The sequence below is a fragment of the Octopus sinensis genome, linkage group LG17, assembly GCF_006345805.1.
Source record: "Octopus sinensis linkage group LG17, ASM634580v1, whole genome shotgun sequence".
NCBI classification, from domain to species: domain Eukaryota; kingdom Metazoa; phylum Mollusca; class Cephalopoda; order Octopoda; family Octopodidae; genus Octopus; species Octopus sinensis.
The window spans coordinates 48,830,992-48,845,991 of record NC_043013.1 but is presented as its reverse complement, the minus strand read 5'-3'; the positions used below and the strand labels follow the sequence as shown (position 1 = coordinate 48,845,991).

The following is a 15,000-nucleotide window of genomic DNA, read 5'->3' as shown; positions in this document are numbered from 1 at the left end:
TAACTGTGGTTTGGACTTTTTGACCGTTCCTTCAAGTAAGTAAGGCGATCTGTTAAGGCTCGTCCCTTTGTGTTTAAATGTATACTAATTTTTATATGAAAAATATGTCTATTGACTTTGTATGCATGCTAGGCAACAGGTAGAAAAACATTCTATAATTTTTCCTACCCTATATTAATTTTAAGAAATGATTTTAGTAATATCTGAACTTTAATCAGAATTTTTATTTGCTGCTGATTGAAACTGCGCTTGCGCGTAGGATTTGAAAAATTATAATATATATAAGGATGAGACACGTGTTATTTTGTCTCTAATTTATATGTTAATGTTTTGGCGTATCCGCTGATGAGAACTTTGCCTTGCTAATTATTTTATTTGCTAATTTATTTCTTTATTACCCATAGAGAGATGTTTTATAAACACATTCTACCAGTATACGAAGTTTCAAATTTTTTAGTTACCTAGAAATTATGTTAAAAACTGCCGTTCAAACCGAAAAGATCCGTTCTTTTTCCAAAGGTAGTGTATATGTTTTGCGAAAGAAATATAAGGTAGCGTATATGTTCTGCGAGAGTAATATATTTTTCATATTCCAATGAGTTTAAATGCGCAGAATATCTTTGCTTGAAATTAATAGTCGCTCCATTAAAAATCTTAGTGGAGTTTTGGAATGTTTTTTTTAAGGACCGTGCACTTATAAACGATATCAAACCTCTTGCTTTGAGCTCGTAGCGGGCAGTTATCCCGAATTTTGGAGTTATAATTGGATCTGTTTGATTTACGAGTTCCCCCCATCCCCCGCTAAGTGAAAGAGAGTATGCATGATTAGAGGATGTATGATGGTTTGAGCCAGTTCTTTCCGGTCCGTTCTCCATCGTTTTCGAGGTCATTTATGCTGTCATTGTAAGTATTGATAATAGAAAACATAGATGTTCTTGACTCATGGGAGAAATTAAATTGTCGCTGTTGCTGGTAGAAACCCTATTATTGCAATTAGGATTACTGATGTTGTTACCATTATTACTATTATTAATATTACTATCATTATCAAAAGTATTATTACTGCTATTATTAGTGTTATTATTATTATTACTAGTACTATTACAATCATCACGATATGTAGTAATATTACTAGCAGCACCACCACCACCATGTTATATTCACATTAATGTTAGTATTCTGGTTATTTTTATAGTTTCTATTATTACGATTAGTAGTAATATTATTATAGTTATAGCTATTATAATCATAATCATCTTCCTCATCATCATCATCATCATCATCATCATCATCATCATCATCATCATCACCACCACCATTATTATTATTTTCGTTAGTAGTGGATGGTAAGTGACGTATATTAAGCTTGCGCTTATTAGATGCGGCTATGTTGGATTCGATGCTAGGTGAAGTGGAATGGCATAATTTAAGGGTAGATCGGTTAAAGATAGAGTGGTACTTATGGTTGGGGGGGGGGGGTAAATTAGATTTGATAATGGCAAATAATTGCTGAGGTAGACCCTTAACATTTAAGGAAAGGGAATGTGTACCAAAGTAGAGTTCTTCTCCAATTTTTATTAATCTGGTTGGGGTTGCAGAGTTCGGTTTTCTAGTGGATATTAAGGATACATTTCCATTTAGAGAATTACATTTTGCATGAGTTTTTGGGTGGTGTAGGAGAGGCGGTTGGATATGCCCAGTAAGCTGTTTATTATGGGTGGAGTGTTCTATCTATTGCAGGGAATGTTATAGTCGTAGTTTGTGGGCGCGTAGAATTATGATATAATTGAGCTAGATAGTTCTTAAGCTTAGTATTAGACAAGAATTTTATTTTTTATGAGAAACCGCTGACGGCAAATGCATGATTATTATTAGTGGCGTGGTTATTAAATATTTCCTCTGTTGCAGACAGATCACAAACAATAATAGAGATACCCTTAATCACGTTTCTAAAAACACATCTATGGTGATTGGAATAAACTTTGAGCACTTTGGATATTCATTAGGCTTATGGTACGGAGAATATAACGAAGAGTTTAAATCCGTTACGTCGAGGAAATTGGTTATTTTATTGGTATTCTAAAATGCAATAGACTAAAAATTGATTAAAAAAAACTTATGCTGGGCCTTTCTGGTTTTCTCAAGAGATGGTTTGGAGAAACCGATAATAACCAGGAGAGCATCATCACGATGCAGTCCACTGTGGGTTGCAGGAAAGTACATGCGATGTTGCTGGATGAGCTAAAGCAAAACGATGTCTGTGACCTGAGCCGAGTCTGGGGAACCCATTGTTATATCGAAGAAACCATCATTAAATTCTCTACAGCAGAGTTTGTTATTGAAGGTAATATTTGATCCCTTCTCAAGACCCGAATTCACTCATGTGACCTCAGAGTTTCCTTCTTGACTAGCTCACACTTAGAGCAAAAAAAGAAGCAACCGACAAATTCTTTTTATTTTTTGTGATTAAAAAGTAAAATTTTCGTCCATTTATCCATGTAAATGCTTTAAAATTTAATTTTAAATATTGTAATTTATATAAAATTCCTGCTCTACTTTCCCGGTCTTTGCAACATGAAGCTTCGCAGATTAGAATATTATCATTCTCGGAAAAGAGAAACCAAAGTTTGAAACGAAAATCAAAACCAAAGTGGGCAGCAATGAATGTTATCATTATTTTAAATCCAAGTATTTTGAACAGTGTGAGTAAATGATAGCATGTCTCATTCTGAACAATTTTGCTGTTTCCCGTATCTGTTATTTTTTCAGAACACGTGAACAACTACTGGCTACTGCAATTTGCCTTATTTGATTGCAGCTTTGACAAAACACAAACATCTCAGAACCATCAGAATTCCGTAATTGCTCTGAACACCTTTGGCCAACAATGAATTGATGCAGCAATCGATCAGAGGAAACATGCTTCGATTCAGTTGCATAATAGATCAGTCGAAAAAAATCCGTATATATTGAAAAAGTTAATTCGTTTTACTGAAATTTTGGCTTGTCAAGAATGATCATTCGGAAGACATGATGAACCAGAAGAATCAAACATTAAGGGTAATTTTCTGGATATATGTGAAGCAGTAGCGAAATACCATAACTGTTTAAGATATCATTTAGATTTAGTGAAGAAAAATGCTAACTGCACATTTTCTAGAAGTTCAAGTGATTTTCAAAAGTAAATCGTTTAACTGAATAGCTGCTACAAGTGAAGGTGAAATTAAGGTTATGATCGGGAAAAAAACAGCATTTATTGCTCTTATATTATATTATATATTATATTATATATTATATATATAGACCTTCGAATTAAATCGCAATTGTTACACGGTTTGCGATTTGTAGATAAGAAAGAAAAGCCTCAAGAATGGTTTGGGGGAAAACAAAAAAAGCTGTATCACAGACAGAAGTTCGAAAGTTTATTAATCAATTCAAATGTGGCCACATATTCCTCACACAAATTTATGATGGAGCGAGCGTGATGGCTGGGCATTTGAAAAGAGTGCAAACAAGAACAAAGGAGATTTTGGTGCGAATGTCGTATTTGTACATTGTTATTAACATTCACTTAATCTGGTTTTGTCTCAATCAACTTCAAGTATTCGTGAACGTCCTTGTTTTCTTCCAAACTTTGAAATGAATTTCAACTTTTTTCTCAAAGTCGACGGCTTGAAGAGCCCTACTTGAGGAAATCGTTGGAAGGTGATTTCCAATGATACTCGAGACACATTGGAAGTATTCATCTCGACATGTATCCATTTTCAACCGAGTACTTCAGAAGTAACACGGTCAAGGGGATTCATTGCAATTCTAGATTTTCAGTTAAAATTCTTTTTGTGGCTTTTGAAACCATATTGAGTGGCTCGGAGATTCTGTTTTCGATTCTTCAAAAAACGTTCGCTTGATATATCGAGGTGTATTCGTGAGTTTCAGAACTTCAAAAACAATCGGTTGATATTGTCACGTCAGGTGTAATTGTATTAATTATAGTGTAAGATTAGGCTGGCTGTGTATATTGCAGACAGAACCAAAACTCTTGAATATTTAACATCAGATTTATTTAAGGGAACGCTGAACATGAATACGTACTTGAATTACCAATTCGTCACTGGACTAGGGTACAGGGATCGACTTAACTGTGATTGCTTGGTCATTAGTTATCTTCAAAAAGCGACACCGCCGAATTTTATTGAAGCTTTATCATTGGTTTGCTTGGATAGTTCAATTCGTTTCTTTTCGGCAAATTTATCGATTATTTTGATATAAAATGTATCAGCACTACGTTCTATCTTCATCTTCTTCACAAGGTTTTTATTCATGGAAACGAAGTCCAAATTACCCAATCTCTCTTCACTTTGAGAACACCCCATACCTTTATTTACGCACTTTAATGAAGAAAGCGATTTCTCGCCTGAGGAATTGTGTTTTCTTCGAAAGCTATGAGAACTCTGGTTGATTTCTAGCGCTAAACTGCTTAACTGGGAAAAAAAAGTGTTAATCTCAAGAACATTTGAGATGATGTTCTAACTGATTGTCTGATCTACAAATCGATTAGTCTAAAAAATTATGTTCACATTAAGCTTGACTGCCCCAACTGTGGTCCACTCATGATAGTGAACAGATAATTTGGTGAAAAGGGTGTAAATCTTAAGGTTCACTACAACATTAAGAAGAACGCATTTGAAGAATTTTATTGCCGGATTCTGGATGGTGTCGCTGAACCGCCAGAGAATCGTTGGTGACAGAAGCTGTTTTAAGAAATGTGTTTAACATTTTTCATGGAGTTATTGTTCACTTAGAGCAAAGATTTAAAACCCTATAGTTTTAAATATTTGAGTTTGGATTTTTTGAATTGTTGAATCCGAAGCTTTTTCACGTTTACAAAAAAATATTCGATGGAAGCGTTTGCATCATTGGATGTCTGTAAAAACATATTGAATTTAGATGGATTTAAGTGCGAGCTGAAATCAATTTATGCTACAGATTTTGCGAAGCAAGTGTCAAACATGCTAGAAGTCACTGACATAACACAGGAGCTAGAACTAAATCAAGATCTGGCCGAATTAGCAAAATTACTACATCTCACTCTGACAGTCCCTGCCACATCTGCTTCCTGTGAGAAATTGCTTTCTTCACTAAAGCGAGTAAATAAAGATATGAGGTATTTCTCAAAGAGAAGCGATATTGGGTAATTTGGTCTTCATTTCCATGAATAAAGGCTTTTTGAAGAAGATGAAAGTAGAACGTTGTGCTGATACGTTTTATATCAAAGCTCATTAGTTGTAGGTTCCGTTATTTTCTCAGATTTCTCTTCGTCGCCAGGATAGTGCTAATGAGGAACATCAAGTCCAGTGGAATGGGAGACATCAGCCCCAAGTGTGGTCTGTTGGCAGAAGCGCATTTTCTTGAACTAAAATTAGTTCATATCACATTCAAGATGATGTGGGGAGACGAACATGTTCCTCAGTTCAGTCCCACTGTGTGGTAACTTGGCAACTGTCTTCTGCTATACCCTCAGACGAACCAAAGCCTTGTCAGTAGATTTTGTAGACAGAAACTGAAAGAAATCAATTGTATGTATATATGTAAGTCTATGTGTGTGTGTCTTTGTGTTTCTCCCTCATCACTGCTTCACAACTGGTGTTCTTTTATTTACATCCCCATAACTTACTGGTTTCACAAGAAGAAACTCATAGAATAAGTACCAGGTTTATCAAAATATATAAAAATCTCTACGCAGTGTCTCATATTTTTGTTTGCCCACTCAGTTGTATCTATCAATTTATCTTTGTGTGTGTGTATGGATTTCGTAGACAGGAACTGAAACAATCGTATATATATGTATGTATATATATGTAAGTGTATGTGTTTTGGTATTGGCAACATGAATGACAATGGCCAGAGACTACTTGAATTTTGCACATACCATAACCTGTGCATCACTAACACGTTCTTTGCCAACGAGACATCCCACAAGGCATCTTGGAGACATCCAGGATCTCACCACTGGCATCAGCTGGATCTCATCATTACACGAAGACCCTTTCTGAATTCTGTTCAACTGACTCGTAGTTACCACAGCGCGGATTGTGACACAGATCATTCACTAATAAGAAGCAGGGTGGGGATTCTGCCTAACAAAGTCCATAACTCCAAGAAAATAGCCCGACCACGCATTAACACTGCCAGAACCTCGGACCCTACACTGCGAAAATGTTTTGCTGTTTCTATCAAGGTTGCCCTCAGTAGCTTCCCAAACTCCCCTGCTAAAAGTAGATGGAATTATATCAGGGAAGCTTTGTATACCACATCAATAGATACTTTCGGCATGAGAGAAAGGTAAAAGCCAGATTGGTTCAGTGCTGGGCTCTCAGAGCTGGAAACAATTATCGAAGCAAAGCGTGCAGCTCTGGTGCAATACAAGAGTGATTCTTCTACAAAGTCACTCGAAGTACTCAGAAAGGCAAGAAATAAAACCCAACTGACTGACAGACGCTGTGCGAATAGGTATTGGCAGGAAGTCTGTTAGAGTATCCAGTCAGCTGCTGACAGTGGCGACACCCGTGGGATGTATGCCTGTTTGAAGAAGGCCCTCGGTCCATCCGCAGCCAAATCAGCCCCTCTGAAATCAACTACTCATCAAGGACCAAAGCAAGCAAATGGATAGATGGGTGGAGTACTACCAGGATCTCTACTCACGGGAGACCACGGTAGCTGAGGCTGCAATCGAGGGTGTCAAGATCTTGCCAGTCATGTGTGAACTTGACAGTCTGCCATCTATAGCAGAGCTCGCCAAGGCTATTGACTCCCTAGCAAGTAACAAGGCTCCGGGGAAAGACGGCATTCCCTTAGAGATCATCAAATCCGGCAAAAACACCATCCTGCTTCGGAACCTTCATGAGCTTCTGTGTCAGTGCTGGGAAGAGGGTACAGTCCCTCAGGATATGCGAGATGCTAACATCATTACGCTTTACAAAAACAAAGGTGAACGTGTTGATTGTAACAGTTACCGTGGAATATCTCTTCTAAGACCTTTGCTCGCATTATCCTGTCCAGGCTACAACTGCTTGCTTCTCGAATTTATCCAGAATCGCAGTGTGGCTTTAGAAGAAGCAGATCAACTATTGACATGATATTCTCCATTCACCAACTTCAGGAGAAGTCCAGAGAGCAGAAAATGCCATTATATATGGCCTTCATTAATCGGACAAAGGCCTTTGACTTTGTAAGTAAAAAAGGCCTCTTCATTCTGCTCCAAAAAATCGGATGTCCACCAAAGCTGCTGAAGATTATCAAATCTTTCCATGATGATATGCAAGGCACCATACAGCACAATGGTTTAACATCAACCGCCTTCCAAATAAAAAACGGGGTAAAGCAAGTTTGTGCCCTTGCTCCTACATTATTTGGCATCTTCTCGCTGCTGCTGTCACATGCCTTTGAGACATCAAATGATGGAGTGTTTCTGCACAGTAGAAGTGACGGGAAACTGTTCAATCTCTCGCGTCTGCGTGCCAAGACCAAAATCAGAAACGTTCTGATCAAGAAGATGCTGTTTGCTGATGATGCCGCTCTGGTATCACACACAGAAGAAGCCCTACAAAAAGGCTCATCAACTGTTTTGAGCAAGCATGTAGCGACTTTGGCTTAGTTATCAGCCTCAAGAAGACCAACATAATGGGTCAAGCTACATCGGACATCCCAAACATACATATTGGAGACCACAGACAACAGGAGGGGAGAAGTTTGCCTATCTTGGCTCTACCGTCACCTACAACCTATCCCTTGATACTGAGCTCAATATACGCATTGGCAAGGCAGCTGCTGTGATGGTCCAATTCTCCAAACGGGCATGGGACAACAATAAACTGACCAAGACCACAAAAATGAAGATTTACCAGGCATGTGTACTTAGAACTCTACTGTATGGAAGTGAGACTTGGACGCCATACACACGCCAAGAGCGTCGCCTAAATATCTTTCACCTGCGCTGCCTCCAGAAAGTCCTTCGCATCAAATGACAGAATCATGTCCCCAACAAAGATGTCTTCAAGCAAGCAGGAATACCAAGCATGTTTGCACTCCTCACACAAAGACATATGTAATGGCTTGGACATGTTAGCCGTATGGAAGATGGCAGAATCCCCAAGGACATGCTCTACGGAGAGCTTGCTAGGGGAACTAGGTCTGTGAGAAAACCGTTCTTACGATACAAGGATGTTTGAAAAAGGGACATGAATGCCTGCAACATCAATATTACCAACTGGGAAGCAGTTGCCTGCAACCGTGGAGATTGGCGACGTACCGTAAAAGAGGGAACACAAAGGAGTGACATAGAGAGGAGAAATGGAAAGACAAGAAAAGACGTCAACAAGAAACTATGACATTACAACCAGCCAGGCAAAGTCTTCGCTACATTTGTGGCACCTGCCAGAGGGAGTGTTTGTCCAGTATAGGACTACACAGCCACAGCAGGAGGTGTATTAGGACATGAAATGTAAAAGCCGAACTTTATTATTTTATGCGCAACTCCATTGTCTCCCGAGACAAAAAGGATGCCGACAACAATATATATGGATTTCGTAGACAGGAACTGAAACAAATCAATCGTATATATATATGTATGTATATATGTAAGTGTATGTGTGTGTCGTTGTCTCTGTGTTTCGCCCTCATCACTGCTTCACAACTGCTGTTCATTTATTTACATCCACATAACTTACTGGTTTCACAAGAACAAACTAATAGAATAAGTACCAGGCTTATCAACATAAAAAAAGCACTAGGCTGTGTCTCATTTTTTTGTTTGTCCACTCAGTTGTATCTATCAATTTATCTTTGCATGTGTGTGTGTATATATATATATATATATATATATATAACAAAGTGGAGTTGTAAGGTACCGCACGAGTGGAATTATATATGAAAGAAGGTTTGAAAATGCAATTTTAAAAGATGTTTATTTACTAGACCGGTTTCACTTTTTTAGAAAAAGATTGCCGAAAGTAACATGTAAAAGCTTTGTTGTGTTAAGTACTGGTTGTCACAAAATATTACAAAATATATATACATTCTTTGATAATAATAAAAACATGTTAAAAACAGTTTACAAGGGAAAATCTTGGGAAAATATAAAAATGTTTAACAAGTTCATTTAAATATTGGGCACAAAAGATTACAATATATATATATATAATATATATATATATAACAAAGTGGAGTTGTAAGGTACCGCACGAGTGGAATTATATATGAAAGAAGGTTTGAAAATGCAATTTTAAAAGATGTTTATTTACTAGACCGGTTTCACTTTTTTAGAAAAAGATTGCCGAAAGTAACATGTAAAAGCTTTGTTGTGTTAAGTACTGGTTGTCACAAAATATTACAAAATATATATACATTCTTTGATAATAATAAAAACATGTTAAAAACAGTTTACAAGGGAAAATCTTGGGAAAATATAAAAATGTTTAACAAGTTCATTTAAATATTGGGCACAAAAGATTACAATATATATATATATATATATATATATATATACATTCTTAAGAAAATGTTAAAAACAGTTTACAGAAAGAATTATTAAAAAGTTCAGAGGAATATTGGTATTGTATCTGTATGTATATATAAAAAGAAAATTATAAGTTCAAAAAGCTTACATTTTGTAGTATAGTTTTAACTGACCTGATTCACCATTTTATCGTAGTTAAAACTGTGTGTGTGTGTGTGTGTGGTACGGAAAGCCACTTCAGAGCTTCCTATCTTAAACCAAAAGCAATAGAAAGGAAGCTCTCACTACCACCGACACCACAGCTCCAGCAACAGCAGCAGCCTACAGTAGTCTCAGTAGCCGTAGCGAAGATTACGAGTGCAACATCGGCAGTTAAAGGGTATAAGAATAATTGCGACAATGAAACCCACAGTAGCAGAACGAAAAACGGCTATCCGAGAAAATATCCAGCCTAACTCCATTTCCCTCCCTCTTTCAAACACGAAAACATTAATACATACAAAGCCCTACCCCCACCGTCACCAGTATCTGATTTTCCTGCCGAGAAAATCTTCATCATGCGAAGAGGCAGAACAACCATATAAGTAGAAAATACACAGCACAAATACTTGAACGAGGGACACAAACACTACGGCGTAATCGAAATCGCAGCTCACTTTTATCAAGTTCTGGTTGCGATAACTTCGGATGAGGTATAGTTTCTTCGGATGAAGTATAGTTTCTTTGAATGAAGTATAGTTTCTCATTCCACGGTGTTGTTGTGGTGTGGAATCTTCTGTTTGAAATATTACTTCGACCATGCTATATTTTTACTTCGTATGATGTTGGTCTTATTTTGCCACACAGATTGTATTTGCACCTTACTTACACATTTCACCCAACGCAATTTTCTTCTCTTGCAGCGATATATAAACTGTGCGTATCCATGACTGTGTGTGGATATTTTTATTATCTTTTGTGAGTAGTTTGTCAATAAGTCTACATTTATTTTTACTAATTTCCTTATATCTGTGTGTAAGACGAGTCTGTATAGTATATCATCAAATGTGTATAATTTGATCCTGATTACTTTCTCATTACAGTTCCTACCGAACTCTTCACATTTGTTTCTTGAAATAGTAATTATGTGGTGGATACAGTTACATTCATTCTCCTTTTATAAATTTGTGCCTTCATATCACTATAAGAAGAAACTATCATTGTCACCACTACCGCTACTTCCTCACCTTCCATCACCTCCTTTCCCTTCACCTCCTCTTCCTCTTTCTTCCAGGTTCAATCCTCTTGCTTGACGCCGTAGGCAAATGCCTTTTAAAATATCCCTGAGCTGACCAAAGCCTTGTCGGTGGATTTGGTATATAGAAACTGAAAGTAGTCTCCCTCTTCTCTCCAACATGCGAATAAAATCTCAGAACACTAACTTGGACCCTTACTGCTAGTCACCCCCCGATTCACAAATTTACTGCTTGGGTGGCAATTCCCTCCCCTCTCTCACCTTCCTTTTCATGCGGAATTTTAAAAAGTTGATGAGGACTTGGCCGAAGAAGACGGCGTCTGTCTACAGTTCTTTTAGTGTCGTCCACCTTACAAGTTCTTTCGCCATAGCACCAGAATAGAGTAAAATTGTGTGCCTTTCCGGCCAAAGAAAGGCCGCATGGCGATCTTCAAGATGGAGTTGGTAGATTGCCAGATTTGTTCCACACGCGATGACAGCTGTTCGATATAATTTCGCATGTCAACAATACTCAGGCAATGTTCGAGCGCGCACAGGAAGATTTTGTTGTTCTGCGCGCATACATTTCAAGCATGCTTGAAGATTTTATCCCTTACTGGCAATACACCCAGTAGCACCGCTCGACCTGTGATTTCTGGAAATTTCCATTGGTCCTCATTTGTAAATGGACTGATTCTTCTCGAAGCCTAATGTTTCGTATAGAGGAGTATGAGACGTGCTGGCGTTGCCTGTTTGGCGTCGCTAATTCGCTACCGACTTCCTTGACATCAGACATTTTGTTCGCAAAACCTTTTGGCACCGTAAAAATTTTATCCTTATTCTACCTGACAACTAGCATCTAATCACAGCTACAACACTATCTTACTATTAAACTTATTTAGCTTCCTGCTTCTCTTTATGCATATGGCGACTAATGAAATATTGTCGAAACGTGAAAACGAACAATTTTTGCACATCTTTGACAAAATAAAATTAATAAGGAACTAAAATGTTGGCGTTGTGAGCCGAAAACTTGGAGACAGAGAGGGGGAGGGGGACTTCAATTTCAACGATGTTTTTCTCTTTCTCTTTCTCTGTGTGCGTGGGTGTACATGTGTGCATGTTTATGAATGGGGATATAATTCCATTTATGTTAATGAGGAGAAAGAAAAGTGTTTATGTCAATCGATTTCAATCAATAAGCTGTAATGTGTACCTCTTTCTCTATTTGTCAATCTATTTATCCGTTTCTGCGTGCCTGTATGTGTGTATTTGCCATCAGTGCCGAAAAGTGTTATCGCCAAAAAAAAATTAAAAAAGAAACGTCAAACCAGGTCCAAATATCCAATCGGCCGTGCCAAATCTTCAACGTCCAAGCAGCCGAACCCAACCATTTTATTCTGTCCCTAGTTCGCTTTTGTATTTGCTCACCACTAATTCTCTATAGAACTCCGTGGTGTGGAACATCTACCGACTGCACTGCCCGACTAACAGACGGCTGTAAGCATCTGGCTGCACTCAAGGTGTCAAGCACCTTGTTTGGGTCTACGCTCGATCTTCTTTGTCCGAGAACAAAATAAAAACATGAGAAGTTACCAGCCACCATGGTTTTGCTTTTTACTTTCTCCCTTTTTTTTTATTGTTCGTAATCTGTAGTATCAATATCGCAAGATGGGAGAAGTCCGAAACGTGGTCCTTTGCTATTCGTAAGACACGCAGAAGAGAAAGCAGGTCAACACCCCCCCCCATACCGGATGAATGAATGCGCATCCAGGTTCAGCGGTTGCGTAGGAAGTCGGGGACAAGAAACGAATAAGGAAAGGAGGATAGTGCCGGGCTAGAATATCCCTTGGGTATTGTAAAAGTTTTTTTTTCCGCCATTGAAGTTGCTAATGCAGATGTCTTAGATGTTGATGTTGTTTGTGCTACTGTTATTGCTACGGTTGCTGCTGTTGAGCAGTTGAGTGAACGGTCTTCGTCCCAGAGCTCGCAAGATGAGAGAAAGTTGGAGCGAAAGAGTACAACGGGTCACCACCACCCCCTGCCGGAGCCTCGTGGAGCTTTAGGTGCTTTCGCTCAATAAACACACACAACGCCCGGTCTGGGAATCGAAACTGTGATCCACTTACAGTTGCTGCTGTGGTTAAAGTCGTTATTGCTGTTTCTGCTGTTGTCACTGATGTTGATGTTGGTACAGATGTTGTAGCTGTTCCTTTTTTTACTCTTCCTGGTGCTGATGCTGCTGCCTCTATTCTGGCATGCTGCTTCATTGTTGCAGCGATGGTGACGGCGTCACCGGAGCCATTCTTTTCGCCTTTTCGGTTAGGTAGTGTGAATAGCAAGCTCTCACACGATCGGTGCTGCCTCACAAATGGTATCTAGGTCTTTTGCTTTCTGAAATTATAAATAGTTCCACTCAATTTAGCAGGGAGATGATGTTTAGCATGGAGATTTTCCAACGTCATCCCAGAGCAGTCTTCTTGCCTCCATTTGTTTGACATCCAATGAGATGTTGCTGCCTTCCAACACGCCGCAGGCTAGGATCCACAGAGAGCCAGCCCAGGCTGGACACCCTCCTTAGCCTACTTCTTAAGTATATGAAGAAGAGGGTGATCTCAGTATTTCAGCAGGCGATCAACAAGCGTTGCAGTGCGCGGGTCCCAGTCTTAACTAGGACTTTGACCCCATAGAATTCCCTTACCCAGGATACATACTGAATATACTGCTATACTTCTGAGGCGAGAACGCTACTCTGAGGACTTGGCCGTCTCCAGACGATGACTTTCTAAAGGCCCACAGCGATAAATTATCATCTCTCTCTTGCCATCGCAGTTGTTGCTTCTGCCACTGCTAACGTTATTGTTATTACTGTTTCTGTTGTTACTTTTGCTATTGTTATTGGTTTAATTGCTATTAATACTACTATATATCAATTGCAGCGTGGTGGGTATTTATAAGCCATTTAAGAAACACACAAAACCGTTAGATTCACTTCAATATTTAAATTTAATTTGTCAAAATATTTTCGTCGCTTTGCGTGCAGCACGCTGCAATTGTTTTCGTTCCAGCACACGATCTCAGATCAAGTCACTCGCTATGCAAGTACATCTCCGTAACTACTATATATCGCTGCGATGGAAGTAACGCAATTTTTTTTTATTTTGTGTTTTCATCAGGGAAAATCCTTCTCTTCCATAAGCAGAAGGAGAGAGATGAACCTTGACATGTGCTGCATTTCTATCTTTGAAAGTCACCTCCTACTTCTCCCTTCACTTCGCTGGCTGATGAAACCGACACCATATTACCAAGAATAGTTATTTTCAAAGCAAAATTTGAGTCTTTTGCCACAAAGTTGAGCCCCAAAAGGATGTGAAAAAAAGAAATCAGCCAGCACTCTGGGGTTCTATTTTTCTTTAGAAGACGGTATACTATAAAAAATTAACAATTTGCAGTTCTATATATATAAACAAACTTACGACCGATCCGAAGGGTATTTTGCCAATATGGCCATAACAACAACGACAAGAAGAAGAAGAAGAAGAAGAAGAAGAAGGAGGAGGAGAAGAAGAAGAAGAAGGAGGAGGAGAAGAAGAAGAAGAAGGAGGAGAAGGAGGAGAAGAAGGAAGAGGAGGATGCGAAGGAGGGGAAGAAGGAGAAAAAGGAAGAGGAGGAGGAGAAAAAGGAGAAGGAGCAGAAGAAGGAGGAGGAGGAGAGGAGGGGGAAGAAGGAGAAAAAGGAGGAGAAGGAGGAGAAAAAGGAGGGGGAGGGAGGAGAGAAAAAAAGGAGGAGAAGAATAGAGGAGTGAGGGAGGAGGAGAAGGAGTGGAGAAGGAGAAAAAGGAGGAGAAGGAGGATAAGAGGGGAAGAAGGGAAAAAGGAGGAGAAGGAGGAGGAGGGGAGGAGAAGGAGGAGGAGAGGAAGGATGAGGAGAAGGAGGGGAGAAGAGGAAAAGGAGAGGGGAGGAGGGAGGAGGAGGGAGGAGGAAGAGAAAAAATAGGAGGAGGAGGAGGAAGAAGAAGAAGAAGAAGAAGAAGAGAAGAGAGGAGGAGGAGGGAAGAGAGAAAAAAGAGGAGGGGGGAAGAAGAAGAAGGAGAAGAAAAGGAGGAAGAAAGAAGAAGAAGAAGAAGAAAAAAGAAGAAGAAAGGAATAAGAAGACAGAAGATAGAAGAAGAGAGAAAAGGAACGGGGCTGTTGCAGAAAACAGCCGTGTTAGAAACATCAAGGATTCTAAGGAGAATATATTAAAAAGCTGAAGGAGAAAGAATGACCCCTTT

At 38.9% G+C, this 15,000-nt stretch overlaps 1 long non-coding RNA gene across 1 annotated transcript in view; it reads left to right on the top strand.

The window, feature by feature from the left end:
- LOC118766794 overlaps positions 1–14,281 on the top strand; it is a 20,069-nt gene extending 5,788 nt beyond the window's left edge. The window contains exon 3 of the long non-coding RNA XR_005002710.1: positions 14,269–14,281. This is a non-coding gene — a long non-coding RNA (uncharacterized LOC118766794). The remainder of the gene's footprint in view (positions 1–14,268) is intronic.
- The last annotated feature ends 719 nt before the right edge of the window (positions 14,282–15,000 follow it).